Source organism: Pinus tabuliformis, chromosome 4_2 (genome assembly GCF_031772625.1).
Source record: "Pinus tabuliformis cultivar Carrire ecotype Pingquan chromosome 4_2, CPIR1, whole genome shotgun sequence".
In the NCBI taxonomy this organism is placed as follows: domain Eukaryota; kingdom Viridiplantae; phylum Streptophyta; class Pinopsida; order Pinales; family Pinaceae; genus Pinus; species Pinus tabuliformis.
This window is the reverse complement of record NC_142304.1, coordinates 400,325,584-400,352,726: the sequence shown is the minus strand read 5'-3', so window position 1 is coordinate 400,352,726 and position 27,143 is coordinate 400,325,584.

Sequence of the window (27,143 nt, the reverse complement as noted above, 5' to 3'; positions counted from 1 at the left end):
CAGGTCCCAGTCAGTGCGTCTCACCTAGTGAACCCTGTTCAGCACTTCGCACACCCTGTCAAATGATTCCCTAAGGATAATCTTTGGCGCGCTTCGCCTTTCCTGCCACTGCGTTTTGTTCCAATTCTCTATTTTGGGAGTGGTGTGCGCTTGTGTAGGATGCATGTCATATGTCTGTATCCATCAGGAAAGATGGGCACACGAGTTGTTTTTTCCATCGTAACTAGCTCTCATCCGTAGCTAGGGTTTTCCAAATCATAGGCACAACATCCTTCTGCATCCACGCCAGTCCTCAAAACTTCTCTAATGTGTACCCCACTACCTTGCGTGCGCCACACGCAGTGCCCATTTTAGAGCATCGAACCGCTAATGTTCTGGCACTGCACTATCAAATTTGTTCAGGAATTCATCCATCGTTGTCAACCCATCATACATAGGTGGATCCCTTACTTCTGTTGTCACGCAGCGCAGTGATCTAACCATCATGTTTAAATTTAGCGTGGTTACCTCGTGTAATTGGTTCTACCATCATTCTGTTTCCTCATCTGAATCTAATGTGTAGGAGCTTTCACACTCCCAAGAAATCTGGCCATCCGTTGTAGGATTCACCCAATCTTATTCCCGAGTGGTTATTTTATAGATACAGTCTAGCTCTTCATCTCTCTCGTCATCACACACTAGCTCTATGTAGCGTGCTCCTTCAGCCAGATCTAGTGGTACTACTACGCATAGTGACTTTTTCTCAAAAATCATTTTGCGCTTTTTTAGATTTATGACTCCGTTCAAATCAGTGGCCCAATCTACGCATAGTAGTGTGTGATAGGGATTGCTATCGTCGACAATCTCTATTACTTCGAAATTCACCAATGCGCTCGCACCTTCAATATCCACCATTACTCCTTGCAATCTTCCCATGGGTAAGATCTTCTGCTGGTTCGCCATTCATAATTGGATAGGAAACCATTGTAGTGTGGGTCTGCCCATGCGTTCCCATGTTTGTTTCAGCAGTACATTCGCATGTGATCCGAGATCCAAAATTACCTTATCCATTTCATACTCTCCAATTTGCGCAGTTAGTCTCATTTACCTTCCTATGCGCAATGCATGATTTCCAAGTTTCTGGACCACGTGCGGTTCTCCTGACCCCGTGCACCTAGTGATAAGTTCTTGTAGTCCTTTTATAGCCTTGTTGTCGTGCAACAGTTTCATGCATGTCTCTAGAAAGGTAGTGAGCATTGAAGGATCCATCCCTGGTTCTAGTTGATCCTTACTACCTGAAGTGGAGGCCTCCATGAAGATCTTCTTAGCTTCCATTAATGTCTCCTTCGCGGGCTCCAAATCAAATTCGGGTTCCTTTGTAGGAGCCTTGCGAACCCATGCACTTTCTTCTGACTGCTTACCTTTATCATCATCAGTGGTGATACCGCTTCTGAGCATTGTGTTTACATTCGGCTCTTCTTCGCGTGGCTCAGACCTCATCATTTGCAAATTCTGAGTTGGGGGAGGCTGGAGTACCCCTTTTTTGGGCAGCCTCACTATCAATGTAGGGAATTCTTCTGCCTCATAATCAAACTGATTACGGTACAAACATGATGTTCTCGTCGGATTCGTACAATCGCGGGCATAGTGTGCTGGCCCTCCACAATTGTAATAGATTAGTTGTCTGCTACCCCTTCCTGGTCCCATTCCACCTTAACCTTGTCCGCGCCCCTGAAATCCAATGTGCGCCATTCCTGCATTTGGGTCAAGGGCTCGCGTTTCGGTCTGTATCCTGCAAGCAGGAGTCCAATCCATCATTAGTTCGTAGCTTCTGTAGGTGTGTTCATCATGGCCTACCGACCTACAGAAATTACAAAACAATTGTTGGGATGTCTGAGTATACTTCTGCAATAGATAAATTATCTGTAGTGTTTTTTCCTCCTATCTAATAGATTGTGCACCATAGTGCAGGTGTCGCACTCAGTCCTGCTTGTGCCTCAGGTATTAGCGGAATCGGCCCTCCTCTCATCAAGTAATTCGTGAAAACTAGACAGTGGTCTTTTTCATGCCCCTGGCCTTTGCATTTTATGCACCATACCTCGTCGCGCACCTCTGGTCGAGGTGTCCTATCTTGTTTCAAATTCTGCATTTCCAGACACAAATTTTGCAGTTGCACATGGATTGTTGGACTCCCAGACCAGGATCTTGTATAGGGGTCTCATGCAATCTCATTGCCATCTCCAAAGCTTAGGCCTGGGTGGAAAGCTTTTGTTGGGACAGCGTTGTCCTTAAATGCGGTGTTAGTGATGCTACAAACCACGCGTGATGTTGTCCATTTTTCAAGGTCATGTTGGCTTCGTGAATCATACCCTTCAATCTCTAATCTAGATCCCATGGAGTCTCGCCTAGAAGCATTATGATCTCCTTAAACCCGATAATTGATTGTCTCTCTGACTTTGGCCTGCTAAACTCCCTATTCAGCATGGCCTGTATATCTGTGATCCCCACGTTCGGATGGTCATTAGAATGCTTAATGTACCATGTTAATGTGCGATCCTACAACGTGCTTACCAGCGTAGCCTTCTTTATATTATCATACACGACTCCTTGTGCTTCCCATACCGCCCTTACCATGAACTAGAATTAGTTTGGATCTTCATTCCCTAATCCTCTGAATACCGGTAGTTTGATTGCACTCACCATACTAAACTGTGGTGGTGGTAGAGGTGGGGTGGGTGGATATGGAGGTGAAGATGGTGAGACGGGTGGTGGTGTAGGTGGAGGTGGTAAGTGCAGAATTCGTTGCCTTATCAGACTGACTGCGCTTCTCGGAGAAACTTTCGCAAGTTCTTCCTCACTTTCCCTCCAAGGCAAAATCAAGGGGCTATTCTCTATCTCTGTGCTACCTTTGTTTCTATATATCCTCCCACTTTGTGTAGCCCCAAACATCAATTTATTCGCATAACCCCCTTTTCACACAATAATATCTTAATCCAAGTGTTCAAAGATTTAATGTACTTACCTCGCGGTCCTTTGAGGAAGCGTCATTCTGCCTCGTTGTAGCTGACTATCGTATCTATCGCAAACTCGATGATAAATCCTCCTATAATTCGATCGATCCAATGGTCCACAACTCGCGTGATCTTATCTTCTGATGCTTCTAGTCTGCACACTAATTTCGAAGTCCACACAATTGGTTTGTCGAGCCTACACCTTCCTTGACTGTCAGCTAGCTTTGTGATCCACTCATACAGCTCAGAAGGAAATGATGCAAAGAAAATTTCATGGATTTCCGTATATAAGTAGCGCTCCAACCACTGTTCCTTAGATACTCGCGGATTCTTGTTTTCCTGCGCTGCGAACTCGTGAATCTTCTTGTCCAAAAACCCTTCAATTTCTTTCTTTGTTGCATTCCAGTGACACAACATCAGACATCCCTTATGCAGATCCCAGTCCCGACAACCGAACCATTTGTTGGCTTTTTGGGGCCTGACCCAGGTTCAGAGGTGTTTTAGCCAAAAAAATCAGGGTACTACTGGCCCTTTTGGCAACAGTCCACGGAGTGTGGACTGAGGTCTCACCTGAAGTAGTATGGGAGGGTGCTAAAACCAGGTTTTTGCACCCTAGAGATGTCTGATGATTTTCGATGGTCCGTGGTTTGACCCTGTGCGCACGTCACTATGCGCACCTATCAATACCTTGCAGCCTGCGATGCTTCCTTCGCATAGCCCTACTCGGGGCTCGATCCACATTATTAGCCAAACCCTTACTAGAAACTCCATATTAGTTGATTACTTATCTGTATGTTGTCATTTATACTTAACAATATTCTCCATTCATACAAAAGCGCGCAGTAGATAAATAGTATAATTTCACTTGATATCAAACATGTAATAACATAAAAATGGATACACAAAATTCAGATAAAACTTCTATTTATTATTCTTCTTCCTTGGTTATAGACTCGACTCCTCCCTGCGCACTCAGTTGCAGGGGTCCACGCACTCAGCTGCGGACTCTACTAGGCCTCTGCACACTCAGCTGTAGAGCCTCTTCCTATTACTACGACCCAAAGCACTTAGACCTTTACTCTATGCTCACTATCTTCTAGACTCCATTCAGTTTTTATACTTTCTTCATTCTCACTCCTTTACAACTTAGAGCCTCGCTCTATTTATACAATCCCATGGTCCATGGTCCGCGGACCATGGATAGGCCGACACTACATTCAAAACTTAGGGCAGACAACCTTATGACTCTAACATACAATTCGCCTCCACGCCTGCAATTCGCGAAGCCTTTACAACAATAGTACTCAAAACTTGGGCTTTGAGCCCCAAAACATGCTATGGGGGGATTCCATACCCAACACTAAGTTATGCATAATAAGTTATAAACTCCAAATAAAGGGCTAAGTTCTGCACAATAGTCTATATGCTTTGCACAATGTGCTAAGTTCCACACAATAGGCTAAGTTTTTCGATTCCACACAATAGACTAAGTTTCTCGCACAAAAGTTATCATTTTATGAGTAATGATGTATTCATTTTCCAATAATAAAACAAAATAAAATAAAATTGATTTTTTTAATAATGTGTTTTCTTGGCAATGACCTATTCATTTTCAAAAAATAAAATAATATAAATAGTTCAACACAATTATTGATAATATTTCAAATGTAAATAATTAGGCATATGTCCAAAAGTGTGGATGATTTGTATTGTGTTGCATAGATTTCTCCACACAGTTAGTCGTTTTCTCATATATACGTTATTAAATCCTTATTCGAGAGTGTTTTTTGCATTTGCATTTTCTCGTTATTTCCACCTCCGCGCAGCTTCTTTCACACAATTAGTAGTTGTTTTGTATTTGTGTGGAGAGGTCTGTATTTCATCCACATTTCTTGTTTTGCACTACTTTCTCCACACAACAACAACTGTACAACTGCTTCTATATGCACTATATTTGAACGCGTAACTCTATTGTGCAGAGAGGTCTGCATTTCATTCACTAAAGGATTTTATTCCTAATATTTTAGTAAGAAATTGGCATATACGATACTATTGGTGATATTTGTATTTCTAAAGGTCTTTTGTATTTGTGCGAAGATGTTTGTATTTCATCCAAAATTCTTGTTCCACAATGATTTCTCCGCACAACTATGATTTAGTAAAAGTTCTTCGGATAATAACATTGATTATGTTCATATTATTGACAATAATTTTATTGTAAATAATGTTTCGAATATTGTTTTTTTATGCTCTCATGTGAAAATGTTTTTGTTCGGATGTACGCACTTTGAACTAAACATTTTTATTACTTATTGATAATACTTTAGTTATAGATAATGCATATCAATAATCAAGTGAGTAAAAGTAGTGCAGAGCGCACTTAAAGTTGTGTACAAAACCACATTACATTGATCATAAGATTTGTCTGTAATAGAAGAAGCTTTCAAGTTTTAATTGTGTGGATGACAGCATTGTTTATGCACATATTATTGATATTATTTTAATTGTAAATCATGTATACTATTACTATTTAAGTAATTCACTTGTAAATAATGTTTCAAATTACCATATGTGCGGAAGTGAAGGGAAAGTCTATTGTGAAGACGAAACTTTCAATATGTGAATCTACGCGGTTGGTACTTTAGTATTAAATCATGGCAATACCATCGAAGCAGGCGGTGGATTTATACAATTGTTGCTAATACTTTAGCCATAAATGATGTGTATCTACATATCTCTACAGCTAATTAAGTGGGGTCCACATTTCACCCACACTTTTGTCTTATCTCATGCTTGCTTCGCACTTCGTTCGTGTATGCTATGTGTGGACACGCTTCCTCCACAGGTGTTGTGAGCTAGAGTCCACCAACATTCGCATTAAGGCATTTATATTTTTTTGTTTGCAATAACATTGAGATAACAGGTGGGTCGATACGATATTATTGCGAATATTTAAATTTTAGATAATGATTTGTATTTCTAATATTTTAGTATTAAATATTCCATATTTTCTTTTGTAATATTTTAATTATAAGTAATGTGTATCTCTATATTGTCAAATATCATCAGTTTGATATCATTGAACACAAAATTTCTTTATGGTTATATAGTAGTCTATTGCGTCGAGGAAGCTTTCAAGCTTTGGTTCTACGAATGCTTGCATTTCTCATTAAAGGCTTTTGTAGATTTTTTTCTAGGAACTAATATGTAAGTGTTGAGTTTGGTTGTGAAAAAGTCCAAAGCCAATGTGCAGTAGCAGTTTTCATTTATCAAATTTGATATCGCATATTATAATTGTTATCTGTGGAGTATAACATTAGTGTTATAACATATTTTATTATGTTACTATAGATTTTGTCTCATTAGTTGGAAGTGGCATTGTGACATATATGAGACACATTATTTATTTAAGTGAACAGAGTTCATTTAATATATGCATAATGTTATAAAGGAAAAAAGGAATTGAAGTGGTGAATTGACATTTGGGCTCTGAAATTACTTTTGCAAAGTAAAAGTTGGTGAGTATCATGGCAAGTCGACATAGTAAATTTGCTAGATACGCATTAGTTCGGTGAATAACTATGAAAAAAAATGGTAAAAGAGACCTAGTTAATGAAAATAGAATTTGATTTATGATTTTAATAAAATAGTATATCGACATTGATTTCGTCATGAAATGTAATAGTGTCAATTTCACTATGTCAAATTGGAATTTAAGTAAAACTTATATGATTTAAAATAACGTATTTTACAACAGTATTTTCTTATTAAAGTTCAGGCAAATCTGTACTATCCACATTGATACGATTACTAGTTAATGATTATCATTGAAATCGATAGTAGTTAAATGTCGTTTCAAAACCTAAATGCCAATTCGTGATTTAAATGACTTATTGTCTCTAACACATTATATAAATGCTTGTTTCTTGTAAAAATAATTTGTCAACATTCATTTTGTTCTAAAACTAATAAGTGTTTTAAGGTATTGCTTTATAATTTGTCTATTGTTTTTTACATTTGTTACTAACACCGAATAAATTTCTCAAAGAACCAATGGCAGGGGCATAAAGGAATATGTGCATGCACGAAGAAAAGATATGTTAATGCTTAGACAAGATATATTAATGCTTAGCAAATCTATTTTAATATTAATGCATCAAATACTAGAACTTTAGCAAATAGGCGTCTCGAAGATGAACTAGATATTGTAAGAACGTTATCAGTAGAGTTATTGCAAATCATGAATAGATGAATCAATTCTTGATTCTGATAACATAATCAGTATAGTTGTTAATTCTTAGAAATAATGGTTAATGAATAAAGAAGGCGCTATCAGTTTTTTTGCTATTTGTTGAATATATTTTGAAATTTAGTATATGTTAAAGGCTATGTATTGTAATATTGTTGACAAAGTTAATGCAAAGAAACATATCAGGCTATTTTGGATTATAGATCTATGTATAAATGCAATATGTTTTATAACTTATATCGGTTTAGAAAATTGTTTGAGCTTCGTATGATGAGTTATTTGGATATTTTTTTAAATCTTGTATGTAATATTTATTCAAATAGGAAAAAAAATATTGAATTTGCAAACAAAGAATATTGTTATTGTAAAGTAATGTCACCAAGACTGTGTTTGAAAATTTGATAAATCAAGAAAACAATGCAAAAAATGATGATGAGGGAAAAATAAAAAAACGAAAAAAAAATTCTATAGCATAATACAAAACATAGAGCTGAAAAAAAATAGTTCACTGGATTACATTTATGTACAATGTCATGGTAACATTTGCATTGGTAGAAAAGATCGTCTTGTTTGTCTGATGAGTATATTTCTAATCGTTTTTTTACATGGGTATTATATATTGATTGATAATGCAAAATCATATCGTAAATGTTCATTAAAATGAAACAGCTCTTAGGATTCTTGCCAATGCAACGAACGAATACTATCATTGTCGAATTTCTTAAAAATGTAAACAAAAAAACCTACGTACAACTACGTGTTGATGCTCTATCATAAATGTACCATGTATTTAGAAGTTGCTCAAGATTTCAATAACATATGTTTTGTTCGCACAATATAAGTCATAGTAAATTTCTCGTAGAGCAGGTAATACTTTTTCCAGTTCGACGCCCCTACGAATACATTATTTTTCAGTCCTATCATTTGCATGTATGATGCAATTGAGACAATGAAAAAAAAAAACCAAAGTGTTGCTTGCAGGCAGTGAAATAAAGCATAGTATTGGTTATAGTTCTAGAAGTTGTGATTGGAGTACTACATTTTTTGCATATAGTTTCGAATGGAATTGCATATACGCTAACCAATTTCAGATATCCTTGAAAAAGATGTAAAATTAATATAGAAAATAGATACTTAGTAACACGAAATCAAGTTTTTTTTCTTATTTTGTGTTCTTTATCCATGTCTATTTAAACAATATGATATAGCTTAATGTGCATATTATGCCTGGCGAGGAAAGTAGCTTTCTTAGACTATCAGCTTTTTTTCTTGTGTTTATTATAGAAGTGAATGTTGATTGTGATGTACAAAAAACTTTTTCTTATTTTTTAACTATATTTTATAGCAATATCACTAGAAAAAACGTTTTGTTGCAAATCTCTTTGAATTGTAACACATGCTAAAACAAGTTTATCATGTACTTGGACATATGCAACATTTGTAAGACAATACATGAAAACCATACAATAGATGATGAATATTTTTTTCCCCGAACATTGAAATATACATACCTACATATATGTAACTTGTTTTTTATTTCAATTAACTTCGTAACAATAAATTTTTTAAATAAAACAAAACTTATTGTAGCTTTTTCTTATTCTCCATTGTCGTCTTTGATTTCCAAAACATATTGTGTTTTTGTTTGCGTTGCCGAAATTGCAATAGCTATTATTGTGCCTACTAGAAAGTTATTGTCATTTTGTGGCAAATTTGCAATTATCGTGTTTGGAAAAAATAGGTACTTTGCACAAACAGGTAAAATGTTTTCTACATTGCTAAAACTATTTAGACAATTGGTTTTTTCACAATCACTGTAATTGTATTTATGCTTTGAAATAATTTCGAAATATTTAATAGAAACTCTAGCATTTGCAATAAGTTGTGACTCATGTTGCTTGATTAACAATGTTGGCACAAGCAATTTTATTGTCATTTCTTCTTTCTTGTCTATTAAGTATGCATGAAGTATTTTTTTTTACTTATTTGTTTTGTCCAAAAATGTTTGATACGTGGCCAAGACAATGCCATGAAAAAAAACTTCTAGTTATATTGTTTCTGATATCTTCAATCAACAATGGCATCGACTCAACGTCCTTTTGCCTAATTATAAAAATTGAAGTGAAATTTTTTTTGTTTTTTTTTAAGAAAAAAAGAAAAGAATAGAAAAATGAAAGCATGTAAAAAAAAGGAAAATTTTGATACATAGTTAATTGATTTTGTGCAGAAGTACCTATTTGTATTTATTTCTTCTATAGTTTCCATTGATTATGTTTTATTTTTGCAATATATGTTTTTGTGGTACTGCTCATCGCTATTTCCACATTGTCTTCCATGTTTACTATGACATCATTTGAATTCAATAACATTTTCCTATTCACAAATATTACACTGAAACCACTACTTAAAAGAACACTAAAATTGAAACTAAGTAACAACTATATAATGAAAATGGAATAAAATAAATCAAATTAATTAGTAATGTACAAAAATACTAGACAGATTTTAGTTTTGGCAAATACAAAAGTCTTATATAAATATTCAAATTACTTTTTCCCTTCTAATTGTTGTCCTAAATCCAAATCTCTAAGCGACATATGTTTCCTGGAAATTTTCAAAAAAATGTTTTTAGTTATATTACATTAAAAAATATAGTGCAAAAGCAATGGGAACACACATGACCAAATAGCCAAAAACAAAAACAAAACAACAACAACAATAGTAGTTGCATTTTGTAATGAAAATATAATTGAAGTACAATAAATAAAACAGAAATGTGCCTCTTAGAAGAGTTATGATTGTCTTTAATGCTATTTTTTATGCTTGTATTCATGTTTACTTCTATAATGATATGAGTTAGCTCAAATATATAGAAATAATAAAAATAAGAGTTTCTAATTCCATATCACGAAAGTACTTCCAAAAATAAGAACTATATGACATTAATGTATGTTTTCCAAACATTTTTTAGTCTTATCACATCATATAGTATTTAAACATTGTACATCATTACCAAAGAACCGTCACTAATGCTACATGTTTTTCAGTTTCATTCTAAATGATAGTCTCTCACGGTCTGCAATTTCGAGAACAATATCATACAACCCATATGAGAACTCTATTTGTAACGATCTCTTTTGAGTTGCGTTTGTAACATGTGTACTAAAAATATTGCACGATGAACACCTGGCGAATGCTTCTATGGAAAACACAGTGAAAATCAGTAAGTTGTATTTTGACATTAGCATATGAATATTAAACATAGTATTAGACACTTAAGACAATTGGACTAGTAGATAGAAGAAATTGTAATAACAATAATAATAATAATAATAGGAAAAACAATAATGTTGGACTACGAATATTTAATTTTAATGCCTTTCCTTTAAAAAAAAGATTAACGCCACGTGTTCCTAGAAAGCATAACAGTTTAGAATAGCCTATGTAGCCCAATTGTGAAGAGTATTAATGTTTTTTCAAACTTTTGAACATTAAACATTTATCTGTAAAAGTAAATCGTCAATGATTTTCATTTACGATTAACGCAAGCATGTAACATAACGAGACATATGTTTGCCTAATTGTGATGACTTTCACAAAATTGAACTTGTAATTAATGTTTTAAAGTCTCATAAGCCCTAAACCAAATTAAATCACATATAGAGCTCTAATCACTATAGAGCTAGTTTATCGATATCTAGAAGCTACATATAAAGATCCAAAGCCAACACCTTGCTTAGCTTCAAAGTTAAGCCAATTACAGTTTTCTGAAAATTGGATAGAAAATTAAGATGGCACCAGAGATGGACCCATCAGTAGCATTATGAAGGAAGTGCTTCACCTTGTAATTGAAGGGCTCGCTCCATGCAAAGGCCACTGGAGAGTTCACCCTCGTATTCATTGCTTGTTGATTTCCAAGATGTAGGCAGCATTTACCAGGTATGAAAATGTGTAGCTATCTATGACCATCAGTTATTGTGACAATAAATGATACTATTGGCTATATTTGAAGTGTAAATAATGTTTATGTTCATATTTATGAATACGTTTCAAATTGGGCATAAGTGCGCAAGTGCGGAAGAACTTTGTTGTGCACAGGAAGCTTTTAATGAGTGGATCACTCTACTTAGCACAAAAGGCTTATATTGCTAATAGTTTAGTATTAAATAATGCATATTTTCTCGACAATATTGTCTATGCTTAGATTATTGATAATAATTTACTTGAAAATAATGCATACTATTGTTATTCAATTTATTATATGTTTTAGTATTAAAAATGCATACGTATGCTTATATTATTAATAATATTTTAGTTTTAAATAATGTATATGTTCATATTTCTGAATATTTTTCAAATTAGACATTTGTGTGTAAGTTCAAAAGAAGTCCATTGTACAGAAAAGTATTTCATTATGTGGTTCACTACTTTTGGCACTAAAGGATTTTATTGCTAATAATTTAGTATTAAACAATGCATATTTGTTGTTCACAATAGCACCAAAGCAAATGTTGGACTTATACGATATTGTTGCTAATATTTTAGTAAAGACTTTTATTGCTAAAATTTTAGTATTAAACAATGTATATCTGTTGTTCGCAATAGCACCAAAGTAAATGCTAGACTAATATGATATTTTGCTAATATTTTAGTGGAATTTGTATTTCGTCCACTTTTTTCCGTACACATTATATCTAGACACGCTTGCTCAACTTCTTTCCCACACATAGTTCGTACTTTGCACAGTGAAAGATTTGCACAACAAAACATAATCATATTCAACGTTCCCCACACATACCCTGTCCTTCATAAACATTTATACAATATACAATTTGGAAAGTGTAAAATTATCTTTGCACAACGAAATGTTAAGCGAATATTTTTTCATGAAATCAAGAAACATATCTCATATTCTACACAATCAAAGCTCTGCACAATGAAACATAACAATAATATCATATTAACATTAATAGTTTAACATTAACTTCCCTATAAACCCGCCATTTAAAATCTACGTTGGTGTATGCAATATTACTAGTGATAATTGTATTTTTGAATATCTTTTTGTATTTGTGTGGAGAGGTTCGTATTTCATCCAGACTGCTTGCTCCACACAATGACGATTTCACGGCCTTTTCCATATGTGTTATACCTGGACATGTAACTCTAGTGTGCGAAGAGGTCCGCATTTCATTTACTAAAGGATTTTATGCTAATATTTTAGTACAAAATTGACATATATGATATTATTGGTGATGTTCGTATTTGCGAATATCTTTTTGTATTTGTGTGGAGAGGTTTGTATTTCGTCCACATTGCTTGTTCTGCATTGCTTTCTCTGCACAACGATGACTACATAACTTGTTCTGTACATGCTATATCTGGACACGTAACTCTATTGTCCAAAGAGATCCGTTGTTCGCCCGCTAAAGTCTTTTATTGCTAATATTTTAGTAAGAAACTAACGTATATGATATTATTAGTGATATTTGTATTTCCAAATATCTTTTTATATTTGTGCAAAGAGGTTTTCACTTCAACTACATTTGTGTCTTAGCCCATGCTTGTTCCACACAATGACGACTATATAGCTTCTTCCGTACACACTATATCTAGATACATAACTCTATTCTGCAGAGAGGTCCGCATTTTGTTCACATTTTTGGCTCATCTATTTCGTCCACTAAAGACTATTTTTTCTAATATTTCAGTAAGGAATTAACGTATAGGATATATTGGTGATATTTTTATTTATGAATATATTTTTGTATTTTTGCGTAGAGGTTCGTATTTCGTCCACATTGCTTCTTCTGCACTGCTTGCTCTGCACAACAAAAATTGTGTAGCTTCTCTCGTACATGTTATATCTGAACATGTAACTCTATTGTGCAGAGAGGTCCACATTTTGTTCACTAATACACAACTTCCCTTGTGCACATACCACGTATTTTGCACAGTAAAAGCTCCACCCAACGAAAGATAATAATATTCTTGGTTCTCCTGCACATATCTGGTTATCCATAAACATTCATATGATAGATGATCTAGAAATTTATAAAAGTGTTTCCACTTTTTTCTCTACATAGGTTGTGCACACAAAATCACCTTCGCACAGTTACTTTCGTACTCAATAACACCATTCAATCAGTAATTGACATTTGAAATTGTTATTAATTGAATTAATAGACATATCCTAACTACACACTTGTTTTATTTATTTCTTAGTAGGCAGGTACGTATTGCTATGTTTCTACTTCCATACATCCATCCCTATCACATGTTCCGCACATTGTCTATTTGCACAAGAAATTCTTCGTAAACTGCTTTTTTTCTCTTTAGAAAACTTGATAATTATGATAAAGTTACTTAAATTTTGTTTTTTTATTATGAACTGAGCAATGACATTCATATTGTCAACAATGTTTCATTGGAAATTCAATTCAGTATATACGAATTATCACTTCACAATGTTATCCGACTTTGCATTATTTCAAAGCATTAAAATATTAAACATAAAATCATGATTTTAAAAGCATTGAAATATAATTAATGTGTATTCTCAAAATTAATACAAAATATAAAGCTTTGAAGCTTTGGTTATGATTTTGAAAGCATTAAACTATTAATCTTAACGTATAAATTCTTATTAATTGAGTTAACTGACAAAACGAGAAGTTTTATTCAAATTTGAAACTGAAACACATCTAATGTTTATTCTTATTAATATTCTAATGTTCACATTTGTTTTCCAAGAGTCTAATGTCAATATAATTCTTTTGGATTTTAATAGGTAAAGTTTGTATAGTGGTGGTTGTGCGGATGAAGTATGTGGTTGTTCGAAGGTGGTTCTACAAAGGAAGCATGTAAGGAAGAAGCGTGTGCAGACGAAGTTGTGTGGATATTGGCATGAATCAATTAATTCGTTATTGTATATAGCTTTTATAAAAAAATGCAGAGTCTTTAATTATGCAACAGAAAAGTCTTTGAGCATAAACATAAATGTCACTGAACATCTTTTGCAGACCTACTATGGTTTTCGCACTTCAGCAAAATAGAATTGTGCATTATGCTATGCTTTGTTCTACTAAATAATAAAAGCTAATAATACAAAAACAAATTGTCACATGCCAACCGGATGCTTCTCCTTTTTGGTGTTATTTTCCAGGTTTATTTTACATGCAAGATTCATGAGGAAGAAGTTGTGCAGAGGTGGCTATGCAAAGGAAGTGTGTGCGGAGAACAAAAACCCACTGTGTGGAAATTTTTGTGTGGGGAGAATCAATTAATAAGAAGTAGGCACAGGGACTATGTTGTATCATATCTCCTCAGTATATGTATTATCTTAGTAAAATTCTTAATAATATCTCCTCAATATAAGGTAGACCTGACTTAATTAGTTGTAGAGACAGGGGGATATGCATTATTTATTGATATGTCTAGAAGTTTCCTCGGTCTTATTGCAAGTATCAAATATGCGTTGTTTGACACTAAAATATTAGCAATAAAAAACCTTTAGTGTGAAGTGTGGTGTTCCACACATTGAAAGCCTCCTCTACATAATAGAATTCTTATGCACGTCCGGACAAATGCCTTTTTTGAAACACATTTGAAGATATGAACATAAGCATAAATACTTGTTTATAGTTATATTTTCATAAATAGGCATATAAGTGGAACTATGGATTAAGTGAACTATGTGAAGGAAACTTTGAACCTTTCATCATAGGAATATTTGTACTCTGCACAAAAATTAGTTTGCAAAAAGCCCTGCCCCTACTCCGGATAAATTTAAAAATATGATGACAATGAACATTATTTTTTTTCATATGAAAACAAATTATTTTCATGTTTCATGTTATTAGCATATATGTATGAATAACATAATACAAATGCTCAAAACATAAGTCTGTAACATTAAGAAATACAATCACAATAACAATAACAATATCAAGTTTCAAATTTCAATCATCATAGTTATAGTTGAAATAAATAAGCATAATATAAATGCATAGAAGATCAAATGTTAAGCATTAAGAACTCTAATTCTCAACGCGAATTTCTTGTATCATTAATGAAAATGCTTAGTGGCTCAATTCATTAGCTCATTCACTCTGTTATTGTGGCATCTTCTGTTTAAGTACTTGCTTCTACATCTGCCAAAAGTAAACACGTGAATTGCAATATGAAAAAAGAGAGCCGCAAAATAAATCAAGAAACTGCATTAAGCAAATATACTATATGACATCAGTGAAATTAACAAATTATGATGATTGAATACTAGTAAATAGAAAATAGATATGCAAATATTTAAGGAGACTTAAAATTTGGGAAATCATATAAGCTAATTGTTTGACTATCAGCTGCCTCCTGAATGCATTACCTCTTGAACCAATATCTTTAACTTAGCCTAAATGAATTCTTTCATTGGTGCCATTTTAATCTCTAGCCTCGCTTGTTGATCAATAATTATTTTTCAATTTCCATTGCCTCCTCTTGTAATTGAGCAGTTAACATAGATCTCCTATCTTTAATACTGACAAAGTCAACTACCCATTTGTCAAATTATTCTGCCGTAAAATCAATTATAACATCCAACTACTCTACCATTGACTATCTTCTCTTGTCCAGTTCCAATATTAGCATATATTTTGTAGTAAATTCAAAATTTTGTATAATGCATCGATCATCTAGATCTTTAACAATTTTAGTGGCCTTTAGAAATGCATCACTTTTATTTTATATTCTCTTACATTCAGAAATAATGTTTTTCTAAGTACTAATTCTTTTGGACCAACCAACTTTGATTTGCCTCATTTGATTAGCATTTAGCAGTTATTTGTTTTTCTTGTCCAAATCAGACAAAAATCCAATGTTTTGACCAAAAGCAAGCAAGTCATTGTTGACGAAGTGTTTGTCTTTGATAACATTATTTGTGAGAAAATCAACAAATGAGTTGATTTGTTGTGCTAACCATTGTAGAATAGAAATTATCTGCCATACATGCTCGATGATTTCTAATCTCTAGAATATATTACTGACTATATTAAATTTGATTGCATTAACCAACTGTAGTTCTCCAATAGATCCATGAGATGTGCAAGTAGTGGGAATTTTGGATTGGTGATTCCATATTCTAATTGGAGTCATTAACAACGAACTTGTACTTGCAGCATTTTCCAACATCTTTATTGTTTATTTTAGTACCAAGTTCTCTGCATTTTGTTCCTTAATAGACATTGCAAGCACATTCTTAGCAGCTTCACTACAAGAAAAAATGACATTGGTGAGGGGCGAAAAATGTCACCATAAGCTCATTGGTGATGGTCAAAAGAGCCTTCGTCACTAAAACTTGAACGTCACCAAAATTGGTGTCGCTAAAATTATAGGTGTTGTAGTGACATTCAAATTCCATCACCAATAATGACCATCACCATTTCATATGAGCAATGGTGACAAACCATAGCCTCCATCACCAAATATTGAACGTCACCAAAGGTGGCGTCACCAAAAGTATAGGTGTTGTAGTGACATTCAAAGTCCATCACCAATAATGATTTACAATTACAGATAGCAACCATCACCATTTCATATGAGCAATGGTGATGGACCATAGCCTCCGTCACAAAAAACTGAACGTCACCAAAATTATAGGTGTTATGGTGACATTAAAGGTCCATCACGAATATTGATTATAATGACGGATAGTGACCGTCACCATTTCACGAATATTGATTATAATGACAGATAGTGATCGTCACCATTTCATATGAACAACAACTACTTATTGTGATGGATCTTTCATGGTCGTCACTATTGGTGCATATATATGGTGACGTTCGTTGATCCTCACCAAAAGTCGCATTGCCATAAGTATAGGTGTTGTGGTGACATTCAAGGTTTGTCATGAATAATGACTATAATGACAGACATCGACCTTCACCATTTCATATCAACAACAACGATTTATGGTTACAAACCTTTGAGGTTCGTCACTATTGATGCATATATATGGTGGCATTCGTTGACCGTCACCATTTCATATTTTGGTGACGGTCGAAAAATGTCACCAAATCTCATTGGTGATGGTTAAAATTTCATTCCATATGGATCATGTCAGGGCACGATGGAATCGAACCACCAACCCATTGCTTGTAAAGCAGGTGCTCTTCAATTGAGCTAGCACCCTTTAAAGAATTAGACTCTTAAAATTAGACCTTGAAACTTCATAAATTGTAAATTCTACAACTTTCAATAAATTAAAGTCTCGACAATATTTTACTAAACAAGCAAAGCAACATCGAAATTGTAGGTCCTTACATAATGGTTATGGAAGTTATGAAAAGTTGGTGGAGGGAAAAATAATTATGTATAAGAGAATCAATATGTTCAGTTGAATACTCAATTAGAAGTGAAAGTTTGAATAATCTATAAATGACCTATAACTATAAAATGCACCAAATATTGCAAAGGAAATGTCATAAGTTGATAACATATGGAAGAAGAACATTGATGAAGACAGATGCAGTATGTTATAGGTTGAGTGAAAGAAAAATCTCAATGTTGTTGTTGTTGTTTGGTGTTTAGGTATTTGAATGATATCTAAAATTCTATGCAAATGTAACACGGATCTCCAGAAACCATGAACAACATATGACTAAAATATATATATATATATATATATATATCCCCTTTACATAAACCAACATGCAATTTGGAATTTCACAAGTCCACACTCAAAACATGATAGCAACCAACAAAGAAAATAAATTGACTTGGACATAAAGCAATAGCTTCACCTTAATTCTTGAGCTGCTTCTGTTTATTGACTTTGACTCATGACATTCTTTATTTGACAAGGAATCAAAATCATCACTAGTATTAAATTCATCCGACACGGACTTTGGATATCCCACTAACATCTGCGTTTTTGTTTCCATGCCTGAAAACCATGGAGTTTCTTGTTGATAGTATACTAAGATGTGTGCCTGCTGCTCAAGAAAACATTCCTTATTAACCATTGTTACCTAACAAAAACCAAAGAGACAACACAATATCAGCTTACACAAAATACCCTACTGAAATATAATCATAACTTAGCAAAGAAGTCTAAAACATGTTCTTAATTAATAAACTTTGTATTTGGAAATATTGTTTCTTTAGATTTAAAAAAGACTATGTTGTACAACACTTCTGTCTATTTATCCAGGCAATTATATCATAGCATATGTCACATAGTAGCAATCTACAGTACCTAAAGTAAAAAGACAAATTTGCTTAAGAAAATAGATTTAGAAAAGAGATTTGAAAACTATAAGTTTGTCATCAAAGCTTTACTTAATTTAACAACAAACTAGTTGGAGTTTGAAAATCAAAATCATTCATAGGAAATGAATAGGACAATGGCCAAAGTCATTATTCATACAAATAAAGCTAGAGTCACTATTTCCATTGCAGATAACTGAAATTTGGGCAGTGTTCTAACAATTAGAGCTTATTTTCTGGGAAGACTCGTTAATACCATCATTTTTTTTCCATGGTCTATTGTGTCTCTAGATCTAGATCAGATAGCTTGCCATTCTCAAGTTCTACCTTTCAAGTACTGATTTTTGGCTCACCCTTTAAAACATAATTCTACCACTCCATTTTATTTTGTTTTGTCAAGAGAATTGGCAGGACCTTCCCATCCTCTGTTTTACATAATCAATAACCATCCATCAATGATATAAAGAATAACAGATACACAACAAAGGCCAAAGATGTTCTTGTTGTATACCTATGTTCTAGGACTCATCTAACCTTACTGGTACAAAGAGCTCACCCTGAAAAAATAACATCCACGTGGAATTTAGAATTTTTTTTAAATAAAGCTCCAAGTAAACCAATCAAAATATGAACATCCTTTTAATCAATAAAATCTCTGACTTAAAATAAAAGTGGCCTAGAATTTAATGTTATATCAACCATGTCAAGTAACTGTTGGAGGGAAATGTTCCCCTAGGGCTTTTTGGGTTGAAACCCTAGCAGACTAAAATTTATCTATTCAAAGAAACACACATTCACACAGCCATTATGCTATTATAAGCAAATTCTATTGTAAAGGGGACGTACCTTAGGTCCTACGTTTGAGAAGGCCCTTAGGGTCCAAACCCTTCTTGGAGTTCCCTTCTTCTCTTTTGTCCTGCAAAACAACCAATTCCAAAGAACACAATAGTATATGGACAAAACCTTATAAAGAAACCATCTTCATGTTATAAACAAAGGTAGTTAGTTATGAAATCCAAACAACCATTTACATATGAATTCTAAACATGAATATCATAAACATAAAGAAGATTCATATCACGAACCAAGACATGTGTTTCTTTTATTATAGAGAGATAAAGTACATAAAAAGGAATAATTTCACCTGAGTCACCTTCAGCAGGCTCCAAGCAAAGCTTCCTTCCATATCCATTCCAGCCTCAAGCCTTTAACAAACTCCTTCCATGCCTTGCTCCATGATGTCATAAATGGTGGATGAGCATTAACACACAAGGAAACAAGGGTTTCCTATACAAATGGGGGAAGTGCAGAAGGCACAAGGGACTTCAGACCTGGTCAGTGGAAAAATCTCAGCATAATAACCTTTCTCTCTCTTCTCTCCTCCTTTAGGCCTTCCCATTGAGGTCTTTTTATACCTCTCCCAAAGTAGTTTTTTAGTTGGGAGTTGGTTGGGAACAATTGGGCCACGGGCACTAACAGGTGATCAGCAGGTAAAACCCGCGATCTCCGCCCGAAAATAAGGAGTTTTATATTTTTTTAAGTCTTTTAATACATATACGCGGGTTGGGTATACACAGACCTGCGTATACACGCGTTTAACTGAGGGCAATGTCACGTATAAGGGATAAAACACTGTTTTTTAAATTTTAGGACCAGGTCTGGAAGGAGGGGTTTCCCTAGGCCATGAATGCAGCATCATAAACCATAAGAGTGGGATTTGGAGCTATAACAGTAACTAACATTGGGTGAGAAGTACAATCCATGCATATTGGATTAGTGAAATAATTGATCTGGTAAAGCTCAAAAACAGATGACTTAGAGCTAAGAAACGCAAATAAATGACTTAGAACTAAGACATGAGGTTTCCCTTTCAACCCTATCGTTAAATAACTCTTCTTTATGTCACTTACCATTAAAAAAAATTTGATACCATGTGGAAGTGGTATTGTAACATTAACCTCTGATAGTCTGTTTCCACGACTACTTCTCAAGATCCGCTCCATTACCAGCATTTGGGGCTAGATAAGATACATGCAAAAACGATCAACATGAAAATCAAATCTACATCCTTGTAAGCAAATGGGAGGAAAAAAAATATCCACAAATTGAAACAGACTGTAGGATACCTCATTCCTGCAACATGATTATCTTGTCATGAACAATAAAAAAAATATCATGAGAAATGTAATTTTTGCCACATTTTGACAATGAAATTTTTTTCATATTCTATGAACAATTGATGAAAAAAGTCAGCTAAAGCTTGTCAGCATCAAGATTATAGTAGAACATAAAGGAACCGCTCCAACACATATATAATCCTAAACATAAGTATCTATACATATAAGTATTTATTGAGGACATTGTATTTTGTGAAAATATGGAAGTCAAATCTTTGAAATAACACAATTTATGGTACCACTGCCTTATGAAGTCCATTCATTCGAGTATTTACAAAGTCCATTCAGGAATTTATTCAAAGTTCAAAGTTCAAAAAATTAACATGTAGCCTAAAAAAACTCAGATTTGAAAAGGATATAACCCAAAGATGTAGAGTATATATCTCACATTTATATATCCTAATTTCCAGACATTGAAATGACACTTTTTAGCATACTATTGTGAATTCAGCCCAAAATGCTAGAAAAAAATATTGATGGTTATTTTGCTAATATAGAAGTTTTATACATGCATTTATTTAAACAGTTAGCTTGCAATGTCAAACATATCTAAGGATGCACACAATACGTTGCATCTTTAGTGCTAGTGTGTGAACTTGAGACAACGAAGTCCAACATTAACAGTTTGCCTACAATATGCACTAGCAGAATAGGTGAACAATAGTATTGTAGGTATGTGTTATGAATATATGTATTGCAGGCCAATAAGAGTATGGTTGGAACATTCATGTCCAACCCTTCCAATTTTTCCTATAATTTTCACTGGTCTAATAGGTGAACAATAGAACTGTAGGTGTGCATTCTATATCACTTACCTAAATCCAACACCTTCAGCATAGAAATTATAAAGAATATGTTCAGAACTGGTAGGTAATTTGAAAAATTAAAGAGTTGGCTTGATTTTTTCTGGAGAATACTAGATTCATACATTGTTCAATGTAAATTCATGACACTTTTCCAACCTTAGATGGAACAAAAAGGAACCAAGCTAGAAGGTTATTTAAAGCATCCTTACTTAGCTAGGGTAAAATGTTAGCCCTTTTTTCTCAAAAAGCATAAATGTAAAAACTTTAAGAAATTAAGTGAAGAGACTGTAGAAATGTTCTTATCAAACCACTAATGTAAACAAAGCTAAGAAATATTGCTTTATAGAAGAGATATTCATGGTCAAATTAACAAGAAAGTGACCTTTTAACATAGTTAATGCACTAGTGCTCATGTCGTAGTGTCCCAGGGCATGCTAGGGACTACAGGGAGTGCTCATGTACATCTAGAGAAGAGGTGGGGAGACGTCAAGCTATAGTCAGGAGGACTACAAGCGATGAGGGGCAGATTTGCGGTACCCAACCTCTTGGATTATACCTTGCTACGGGAGCCCCAAAGACAGAGTAGCAGGACTGGAAAATGTGGGTAGAAACGGATGCGGATGAAGCAACAGAGAGTGCTATAGTGTAGGAGTCCTCAGACGGCGCGAGGCTAGCAGGTTGCAATAGTGCGAGCCCTAGTTGCGATCACAAATGAGCCCTATTTGCAATCATGAAGGGAGACCTAGACACATTCTTGAAGGAGCTCTAGCCACAGTCGAAAAGGAATCCCTAGCTGCAGTAAAAGGTAGCCCTAACTGCAGTCAAAAGGAGGCTTAGCCACAACAAGGGAGAGGTCTAAGATGTATTCTAGAGAGAGGCCTAAGATGCAGTCAAGAGAGGCATAAAGACGCAGTCAAGAGAGGCTAGATATGCAGGAAAAGGAAGGCTCTTATCCACAGCAAATGAGGCCTTAATCCATAGCAAGAGGGAGGCCCTTGTCAGCCATCAAGAAGAAACATATAGCCATAGTCAAGGAAGGTCTAAAGCATCACTTAGAGAGGCCCTAAATGCAGTTCAAGGGAGGCCCTAGCCACTGCAAGAAGGATCCATAAGGCAGCAAGAAAGAAGCCCTAGAAGCAACGTGGAAGTCTTATGTTTTATTGTAGGTACAATGTGTGAAAGAGAGGTTGTTTTGAGTGTTTTTCTTCAGTGCTCTTGTAGGGAGAAGGGCTGAAGTTTGAAGTTTAAGATCACAGCAAGAAGAGGCATTCAACATGGGTTAAATAGGGTTGTTATGTAGCTATTCCAGGAAGACTGAAGGGTTGAAAAGAGGCCGAGTATCTTGCTTGAAGCTTCAACTAAAGGATGAAACTCAAATAAAGGATGATTTAGCTTAATAAAGTTCATGATGGCCTTTTACAATCATATACTTATGAGTGAACCCAACTCTTATTATTGGGACTTATCCTAGTGTCCTGATAGGTGGGATATAGAGGAAAAATACAATCTCCCTTTCTCCATTACATTCCTCCCACCTTGAAAATAAAAAGGGAACATAATGAATTTCATATACACATACTTAATAGATATATATTCGCAATCTCTTGCCATCTACTAGTCGCACCTGCTTGAGCTAGGCTCAAGCAATTAGTCAATCCAGAGCATGCATATCCCTACTTATTCTCCACACACCTCTGGGTGGATCTCTCTATCCATGTAGTGTCAGTAAAAGGGCTTGGGTATGGTAAGGGCTGCTAGCTAGTTTTTTGAACCTTTTTATTTACATCTATTTTCGCCTAGCCTTACCCTACTCTCATCTCTATGTATTCTCAAATTAAACCAACTACACAATTGAAAACTTTGTTCTTGTGCTGTATCTAAAAATACTTTTCAAACATAAAATTACAACATATTGTCACAAGGAGACTAATCATGGTTTAACATATCAAGCTTGACATCTTACATTAACAATTTCCTTTTACGTGATGCCAGTCTTCTGCCCAGGCCCTGAAACCATGCCTAAAGGGGTGTACTACATGACCGGGGGTTTGCACTACCAGTAAACTTAATTATAACTAATTATGAGAACAAGATAGCATTATTTATATACTAGATTGCTTAAATTAAATATTAGCTTCCTGTATGAATTACAGTGCATTGATAGAAACAGGGATAGTTTCCAACAAAAATCACCCAAAAAAGTAGTAAAAGTCATAGGAGACACTTATTTCGCTTCTTCAGTGCTGGTCTTTGAAGACCTCCACCACCATCATCACTTCCACATTCATCCTCCTGCACGTCAAGAGTTGCAGGTACCACTCTGCCCTTGTTTCTTGAAATCTCTCTGATAGGAGTCTCTACAGCCTTCTCAGAACAAGGAACCATAAGTGGATTGGTTCTGTGAGGCATCAACTCCTCACCACTTTCAATAGCTTCCATCATCAACTTCCAGTCTTTAAAATCAAACCGAAAAACAAATTGGCTGTAAGAAGCTTCTCGAGATGCCATTTATGTAGCTTTGGGAGCATTTTTGGGGACAACAAAAAGTTTTCCATTTTCATCGACATTTATTTCAACTCTACCATCCTTTACTAGAAATGATAACACAAAGATGTTTTCTACTGTTTGGGAAAATGATATTCTATTTAGAACCAACTTCTCTAATCGGGCTTTCTTCTATTTTCGCAAAATTTTAAATGTGCTTGCCATATTCTTGTTTGTTTTTTATTTTCATCTTCCGGGAACTCTTTCACTGCTTCAGGTCAAGTCCTTTCTGTCGGCTTAATCTTTTTTCTCTGTACTATAGCTTTCCTTTGCTTGGGTTCATTATCCATTGGGACAAGCATAGTGCAAATTCCTGCCACATGCTGGAAAACAAAAGCAACGAAAAGCCCAATATTTCTCCATGATATTTGGGTTTGATCAGCATTTCCCTCCAAAGACCTGCTTCCATATGCCTGGTCACTATAGTTTCTTAGAATATCACTACTAATAAAATAAATTGGAGTATCACCATCATTGTTTTGTGATTTTTTAACAATAGCGAGGAGTGTGGATGTGAGATCAAAGAGTCTATCAGAATCTGTAACTTGCTCACGAGATCTCTAAAAAAAATTGTGCAAGCTTTCCACTTTGCTAATTATAGCCTCAAATTTGCCAGATTCTACTTTTAAAATATTTTCTCTCTCCTCAGAAATCGAAGTCTTGAGGGGATGATAATGGTACCTTAATATATAGTGTTGCACCATACTCTGATTGTTACCACTGCATGCAGTAGCATCTTCTTTCTCTCTCAGGGGCTTATTGTGGCCTTGTTGTGATCCTTTTACCCCACGAGAGGAATCTTCCAGTGTCTGACTCAATGTTTCTTCCTCTTTAACTCTAGCTTGGGTACCAAGCCTTCTACCCATCCTTTCTATCTCCTACTTTTGGAGTTGATATAAATGAAAATATTCAACCAAAGCTGGAAGGAAGGGCTTGAAATTGAGATTTTTGATTGAAGAACTGCCGTGAAATGGGAATAGAGCAAGAAAAGATTTTTGTGTTGCAATGAAATGAGGGAGGGCAGGGAGTTGTGATTTCCCCTACCCTGAGAAGTTTTCTTTGTAATAGAAGAGTGATGAAGGCCCACTACAGTGGATATAAAGTCCCAAGGCATATACATTACCGAATTAAATGCGTAGGTGCAGTGTTCCAATTAAGCGTGAGGGTTGGGAGAAGTGACACATGTGGGAGAGTGGCCATATTATTGAAGAATTGTTTACATTGAGGAAGGACACTATTTGAATATGATAAGAATGTCAATTCTAACGTGGAGAGTTTCCAACACTACTTTCTCATCTACATGAGGGAGTTTACAATTTTTATATCTTTGTCTCAGTCCCATGGTGAATATATTAGTGTGAGGATCCACTGTTTCATGATCCATATGTTGGATGCTTTATTGAACTTGATCTTTATAAGGAAATCTCTTTAGATATCCAGAACGTCTCATAAATTTATTTGAACAATTATTGTCTTGCAACAATGTTTATTGATGATAAATTGCTTGGTAATGTACACATGCATAGAAGAGTGTGATTGATGGCATGGATACTCGACCTTTCGGGTCCAAATGGCCACCTCTAAGGATAATATTTGGAATATCCTTTAAGCCTTTCTTTGAGATGGCATCCAAGAAGTTGGAGTGAAGACATCAAGGAACTCTATATTTTGACATATTCCAGCTGAATCGCAAAACATGCAAGAGAAACTAAAACCAGTGGTTATATAAGTAATAGCCCCAGTGTATGGGAAATCCAAGCTTTAAGAGGAATATTTCCGCATTTAATAATTGGATGAGGATGAATATTTTTGTTACACTATGTGTTGTTATTGATATGTTTGGACGTTTTGGGTGAACACTTGGCCCATCTTCAAGAATATCCAATAACGTTCGAGTCCAAGGCATATTTAAAGAGATCATTTATCAAATTAGTTGTCCAACTATGAAATACAATCAAGTTTTAGAAGAGATACATCGTAATAGTATCAAAGCAGATTGTGGGCCATGTTAGAAAATGGATCAAAAAGGTTTTCAGAATGTCTGCTAAAATCTGACATTTAGCATTGTCTTAGTATTTTCTTATCAACTTTCATGGAGGCAAAAAGTGACAAGAGAAATTTGCACAATAATGGCGGCGACTAGAATGAGAAACACAATAATTAGCAAAATGGAATATGTTGCTATGATGACACATGGGAAGATACTTATTACTCTCAACATGGTTGTATAGGAAAAATAGTTTTTGCCTTTAAGTATAGTTGATGTATCGTAATGTAGCGGTTGTTTCCCTGCTGCAATAAAACAAATATATATCCATCTCAAGGTGAAAGAATAACATGAGTATATCTTCGAATGATATGGGATATGTATTGTGCTCAACAGCTAGGAAAGTCTCTGTCGGTCATAGTGCAATGAAGCGATGGGTACGAATTTCTGTGCCGGTGCTGTCAAAGTATATCAATACAAGTGATGAAAAAACATATGTTCAAGTCCCTGGAACATATCTTATTTTCATTACTTGTCTAGGATAAATCCATGGCCATAGTTGAGAAACGTAAACAAAAGAAAATAAATATGTAGTTTATTTTAAAAAATGTGGCATAAGCGGAAAACATATGCACCAAATTACAAAATGCGAAATTCAAAGTTCAGTATAAAAGTTTTAAATTAAAAAAATTTCAAACAATTGCCAGGAAGTTTAACAAATGCAACTGCCCAGCACTCATCCAATGGACATTCGAGGAGAGTTGAAGCCATCCATCAATATGAAGAGATCTATAAAAGAAGATAGGGACTTTGAAGAAGGGATCCCTGATTTTTCTTACCTAAATGTTGCCCGATTATTGAGCAAGGGCCTGACAAGTTAGTGAGGGTTTCCATTTTGTTTTTATTTCAATCTATTTTCATGCTTAGATTTTTGCTAATATGATGTCATTGGTGGACCTTAATATACGGCGCTACACCATACTTTGATTGTTACCACTGCATGCGGTAGCATCTTTGTTCTCACTCGGGGGCTTATTGTGGCCTTGTTGTGATCCTTTTACCCCACGAGAGGAATCTTACAGTGTCTGAGTTAATGTTTCTTCCTCTTTAACTCTATCTCGGTTACCA